Source organism: Rhinatrema bivittatum, unplaced genomic scaffold, assembly GCF_901001135.1.
Source record: "Rhinatrema bivittatum unplaced genomic scaffold, aRhiBiv1.1, whole genome shotgun sequence".
Classification (NCBI taxonomy): Eukaryota; Metazoa; Chordata; class Amphibia; order Gymnophiona; family Rhinatrematidae; genus Rhinatrema; species Rhinatrema bivittatum.
The window spans coordinates 55,335-62,229 of record NW_021821404.1 but is presented as its reverse complement, the minus strand read 5'-3'; the positions used below and the strand labels follow the sequence as shown (position 1 = coordinate 62,229).

General features: G+C 41.2%; 1 long non-coding RNA gene across 1 annotated transcript; it reads right to left on the bottom strand.

Moving 5' to 3' along the window:
- Window positions 1-1,561: 1,561 nt before the first annotated feature.
- Window positions 1,562-6,155, bottom strand: LOC115082651. Its single transcript, XR_003854221.1, has 3 exons — window positions 6,114-6,155; window positions 2,522-2,622; window positions 1,562-1,632 (listed from the first exon to the last, which is right to left on the bottom strand). It is a non-coding gene; the product is annotated as an uncharacterized LOC115082651 (long non-coding RNA).
- Between the last annotated feature and the right edge of the window lie 740 nt (window positions 6,156-6,895).

The window sequence follows — 6,895 nt, the reverse complement described above, 5'->3', positions numbered from 1 at the left end:
ATGTGGTCATTGTGGAATTTCTTCCATCATGATTCATCTTACAGAATTTATACATCCCAAGACCAAACTCAAGTACCAACTGAGAAATTTTTACAACATGTTCCACAGCATGTGTGCTGTATGTAATTATTTAACCGTGCAAAATGTTATATGCAGGTAAAACCAAACGTGTTCTTAGAACTAGACTCAGCACCGTAGTTGTTTGAAGCTTCAGAAAATGGAGACATCTATTGTATCTCATTGTGTGGCTCAAAGACATGATTTTAGTACACAAACACCTGGATTTTAAAAGGGCAACGGACCTCACATATCACATAAATAGAATTTTAGATACTACAGGGGGAGGGGCTGGCTGTCTTGGTACATATGGGCACCAATGTTATAGAAAAGTGCAGAAGGGGAGGCTCTGGAAGTCAAATTTAGGATTCTAGGTAGAAAGTTAAAATCCAGAACCTCCAGGGAGGCATTCTCAGAAATGCTCCCTGTTCCATGTGTAGGACCCCAGAGGCAGGCAGAGTTTCCAGAGTCAATTCATGGATGAGACATGGTGCAAGGAAGAGGGTTTTAGGTTTGTGAGGAAAAAGGCATTATTTTGGGGAATTGGAGGGGGGGGGCTTTGCTGAATAAATGGGCTTCTCCTTAACCACAGTGGAATCAGGCCTCCAAGCAGCGAACAGGTAAAATAAAAATTTTGGGGGGGTTAGGTTGGGGGCAGGAAGGCTATGGGAAGGGGTAGGAAGGTAAGGTTAGGGGGGAGGGAATGGGGGAAATCCGTGGGCATCTGTGCATACACGCTGCACAATTGTGCACCCCTTTGCGCGCACTGACCCCCAATTTTATAACATGCTGCACCTGTGCACGCATGTTATAAAATCACACATCCATGTGCGTGTGCCGGGTAGCGTGTGCACATGGACGCGCATACCACAACTTATAAAATCTACCCCTTAGGGGCAGATCTTCAAACCTGCGTGTGGGCGTAGATTTGTTCGGCGCAACCCCGCACAACAAATCTATGCCTGATTTTATAACATGCACGCATTAGCTGCATTATAGCTGCATTTAATAAAGATTTAGACAAGATCCTGGAGGAAAAGTCCTTAAACCATTATTAAGGTGGAATTGCAGAAATCCACTCCTTACCCTGGAATAAACAGCAGGTATCTATCTACCCCCCTTGGGATCGTACCAGGTACTTGAGACCTGGATTGGGCCCTGTTTGCATACTGCGTTTGTTGGACCTTTGTTTTGACCCAGTATGTCAAATCTTATGTTCTTAAGTACATTAAAACGTTTTTAAAAATAGATTATTTAACTTAAAAATTCACTTTAAAACACACAAAAAAATAAATATTTTAAATTGTTTTAAATTTTTTATTTTTCTTGTACTATTCATTTTATTTTTATTTCTTTTTCTAGTAGCATTCTTCATTTAAAAATTTTTGGGTTTTTTTTAATTTGTATTTCTTTTCTATTATTAAGTTTTCTATTATTTTTATTTTATCATTTTTATTTTATAAATTATTTAATTTTTTAAAAATTTATTTTGAAAGTTACAGTTGGGTGTTGGTCACATTCTTCAGTCCCTGCTGCTGCTGTTGCTGGAGGAATTTGTAGTCCATGATCCTCCTCCTGCAAGCACAATAGTTTGTGGGTTAGGTTGCAATATTAAAAAAAACATAACTTTGTGGGAAACACTCGGCATCTGTTATCCTAATCGAGGAGGGCCAACACACTCAGGGCTCTCTTTAGCAAAGAGGCGCTAGGGGCTAACATGACCTCCTAATTTAAAATATTGCATGGTGCTCCCAGGGGAGGCACCAAGCATTGGCCCCTTTATTAGGCATCTAAATACAATCACTAAAGAGCAAAACAGAATAAAGACAGAAAGATGGAAGTCATCAAGGCAGGAAACAGTATCTTGCTACAATAGCCCCAAAGCACTAATAGTTGATTGTTTCTAAGCACTGTGATGCATTGTTAGTTACTTCAGTATCTATTATTATATTGCTGCAATAACCCAAAAGTAGAGGTATGTTGTCATTTTCAAATGACAGATAAAACTCCGTGAAATGTCTTGTTTTGTTGTGTATCATTTCCAGTCTGAAATGATAGAAAACCCAATGAAGTTTAGTTGAGATTTTGCTCCCGTTGTTTCATTCCTGGCTCTGGCCCCATTAATTCAAAATTAAAAGTTACCCCAGCAGATCAACATGTTCTCCTTGCCCTCAGCTGATAATTCTGCTCCTGTGCAGGCCTCCAGGCCCCTTTCACCCCTCTGGACCCCTTCCATCCCACTGGTAGGAACATTCCTTAGTCACTCCTTCCCCTCTGGCACTGTAATCCAAGTGACATCATCGGGCCAGAGCTGCTGTTGCCGCAGGCCCATTGAACCTCCAGAGAGGACCCCCCTCTTGTTTGCCCCTTTCCCTTTCCCTCTCCCTCACATCCCAGACCCTTACTGCTTCCCCCAAACCAGACTGTGCTAAAGGTTTTCCCACCCCTGCAATTTTTACAGTACCTGACTGACTCTCAGCACTGTGTAGTACTACAATGGCAGTACCTTCATTTAAGTCTTCGTCAGGTATTCTTGCACAGAAGTATATAAAAATATTCAAGAAACTGAAAGAAAGTATGGTAGTGTTAGTCCTATCTTCTTCGGGTCCTGTGTATATCTATCTCACAGATACAATGCTCACAGTTTATTTGGGTTTTTTTTGCTAGTTTGGTTGTGGATCATGGTAATGCTGTCTATAATGGTCATGCCACTAAACATTCTATCGAGATGCAGTCAAGATCAGAGGACCTTGGTGGCCTGACATAAACCCCCTCACCCTCGTCCCCTCCAATTCCATAAGAAAGATTCCCACTGGCCTAAATTTAGGCATCAGGATCAAGAAAAGATGCTACGGTTGCAGCTGTGCTGAAGCACTGCTGGCCTGGGCCCAAGCAGAGGAGTCACTACCTGATCAGTCAAGGAATAATGAAGTTAAGTTCCTGCCACACAACTCCTGTCAGCGTCCGAGACTCACAGACTCTCTCAGTCAGATAGTCACAGACTCTCGGACGCTGACGCAGTGTTTTCAGAAACTCTTTAATAATGAAACATTGGATCAATGTTGGGCTGGTGTTGAGGGAAAAGAGGAAAGCCTTCAAAAGATCATTTTTTTTATATGCATATCTTGACAAACAAAAAAAGCATTCTTTGTGGCCTATGATTATATCTTCGACGTGTTTTTCAAGAACACATTATTCACTCTCGTTTTTCAAGAACACGTGACTCACTCTAATGTACAGGTCAATTTTAAAATGAGCGCGTGGGTGCCTATACATGTACGTATCTGCGTGCGAGCAGAGATACACTGCAATTTTAAATCCTGCGTGCACTTGCATGTATAAAGGTGAACTTTAAAGCTCAGCACATGCCAAAGACGGGAGATATGTGCATGCTTCATGCCAGAACACGCCACGCAGATTTTTTAAAGTGCATGAGTATGCGCGTATCTCCCCAGTATGTGCCCAAATAAAAAAGATTTAAAAGGGGCGGGGCAAGCGTGGGTCATGGGGGTTTCAGGACGGTCCCTTGAAATGTGCGCATAAATATTTAAGCGCACAAGCGCACGCCGGGATCCCCCAACCATGTAACTTTACTTCTGCTATGGATGGCGTATAAGTATTGAAACAAAACATATGAGGCTAGTTAGCGGGGTTTAAGGGTTGGGGCTAAAAGAATAAAAGGGAGACATATTAACTAGGGGGGTTAGGAAGACCTATCCTTTACCTGGGTGAACTGGAAACGGACTGAGGAAATTGGTAATTGCGTCAGCCCACATATCTAATAAAATACCCCCACTTACACGGTACAGCTGGCATTTGCACACACATGCGCGCGTCCATATAAAATTGCATGCACACGTTCGCACGTACAGTAATTTTTATATCATGGGCACATATACACACAAGTTATAAAATGGCTGCAACCATTAGCGTGAGCTGGTATACACATGTACATGTACACCCGCACAGCTGTTTAAATGTTACCATCATATGTTTTACCAGATTGTCGGGAGGTGCATTTTAAATGTCCTAAATGTGATTGTCCTGAAGGGAGTTATCTGCATTGCTTCTTGGTGCTGACCTTGGATTGCTGTATTTTGAGAATCTGTTTTTGCACTCATCTCTGATTGGCTTGGGCAGATCATTACATTTAATGCACTTTTTGTCTTTTAGATATTGATGAGAATTTTGATATGTTCAATGGGTATTCTTTATAGTTTTTTACAGAGATCCTGTATCGTGCTTAAGAAATATATTCTTGTTCAATGGTTGAAATCTGAATCACCCTCCTGACAATATGGAAAAACCAGAGGCACACCCTCATGATTATGGAGAAAATGTCAACACAGCAGTCTTGCATGGCCTGGAGGAAAACGTTTCTTCAGACATGGAAAATATTCCTGGACAACCTATCACTATGCCTTCGGAGTGATATTCTAAATTCACTCTCCATGTAGCTACCGTAGTAGTTTTATAGATAGTTAGGGGGATTGGGGAGGGGGGGCTGGTGGAATGGGAGGAGTTTCTGGAATATTGGATGGAGAATGTATTAGCATATATTTCATTTGTTCTAGTTTGGGACTATTTGTAATTCTTTAGCTTTTGTGTTGAGCATTTTTGTGTGTGATATTGGGACAGCTACCAATGATAACATTAATAATAAAAAGATTGTTCCATAAGTATTTGCCCAATTTTAAGAGATCACACAAGGAAATGTACGTTGTGTATCTTTCATAAAATAAATCAGAAATAATTCTTTTTCACTCAATGCATAATTAAGCTCTGGAATTCATTGCCAGAGGATGTGGTTACGGCAGTTAATGTAACTGGGTTTAAAAAAGGTTTGAATAAGTTCCTAGAGGAGAAGTCCATAAACTGCTATTAATCAGTAAGGAATAGTAGCTTGGGATCTATTTAATGTTTGGGTACTTGCCAGGTACTTGTGACTTGGATTGGCCACTGTTGGATACAGGATGCTGGGCTTGATGGACCCTTGGCCTGATCCAGTATGGCACATCTTATGTGCTTATGTTCATAGGACTTTGCCGGCATTTACACATATATGTAAGCAGATTTTATAATATGCTCGCACAAGGGACATCCCAGTTTTTCCAGTTAGTACACCAATTTATCCAGTTAATATCAAGGTCTCCCAGACCTCTCTGGTTCTTCATCCTGCACTCCCTCCAGCTGACCAGGACCCCTCAGCCTGTCCTATGAGCCCTAAAACTCAAGATCTACAGACTTGCTCCTCATCAGGAGCAGCAGTAAAGTTACACGGCTGACAAGCTGAACACACCGTGGTCTCCAGTTTTAAAATATGGAGTTACGCCCTTGCCACAGCCCTTTTCCACCGTCTTATTTTTGACGTATGCACGGGTATAAATGCACATACTTCACAGCATTTTAAAATTTGAGTTGCTCACGCACGGCCAAATACGCACACATGAGCATTTTTGCACAAGCAGCGCTTTTAAAATGGACTTCATAGAGTGCAGTTAGCATCAAAAGTACATGACAGTGACATATATTTTACCAATGCATTTTTTATGTACTGCATATATAATATTCAGTGGCTTTATAGAGTGAATTTGCTGGTGGTTGATTGAGTTCTAAGGGGAAACATTCAAGGTCCATTGTTGGGGGAATTTCTGTGGAGGTGGAACGAGTTACAGAAGTGGAGGTGTAGAATTTATAATGAGATTCTGTCCCTTCCTGTACACATTCCAGACTTCACTCTCATATCTGTAGATTGAGGCTATCAATTTTAATAATAGTTTTACTACAAGGTTGAAACTGGCCAGCTTTATTAACATTACGCAGAAGGCCCTTGGGACTTTTTCTTATTGTGCTTTTATAGCCAATTTAAAGGCAGGGAGCCATGCTGTGGAGGTGAGCGTATTGCCCTCCTTCATACTTAGCTTGACCTCTGCTGCCCCCAAATACTTCTGTCTAGAGACCTCATTGTCTGTATTGTTTGCACTTGGTGAGGGCTTGTAAATGGATGGCTGCGATCTGTCCACTAGTAAAAATACTTTGAGATTATTATTAGTTACCAGCTGCGCTTTCTGTGCTTATTTTTCTCCTGCTCAGCTCTTGTTGCTCTGTAAATCAGACAGGGAAAACAGTTTCACTCACTGAAAGGTGAATTTTCAAATAATGCGTGCGTCAAATTTAGCACTTGCATGCATAAAATAGCGCCTACGCAAATCCATGTCATTTTCAAAACCGCAATATACACATGTACATCGGGGTCCGTAAGTAACTTTGCACGTGTTAAAAAGGGGCGTGTCAGGAGTGTTCCAGGGCGGGGCCAACATTTACACAAATAAGTTGCGTTTTAAAACCTGCCAAAGTGACCCTACTAAGTCTTTTATGTTGTGTTTATTTTACTTCGCTCAGTATCGGATGTAATGATCGTAAGCATCATAAAAGTGAAAAAATGACCTGGGTAGAGAGTCTGGGTTTAAATGGGGGGATTTAGGCTGAACGGCCAGGAGGGTGTTTCATGAGCTGCAGATGACTGGCAACCGCTAAACTATTAATACAATGGGCTATTTCATTGCTGCATGCATGCTAAAAAATCCCCTGACAATGTGTGGAAAAGCTGACTTACAGGGGGTAAAAGCATCTAATTACCATGAGTAAACCCACTCGTGTATCTTTTTTAAATTTGAAGTACAAATGCATGGGTATATCATTTCCACATACTTATTTGACTAAATTCCAACTTAGCCTGCGAAGTAGTGTCTTTGCCGCTACTTAGATGGATGAATTACAACTTATCCGGATATGTAATGGCACTTATCTGGCTATATTCAGATTTATCCGGCTAAGT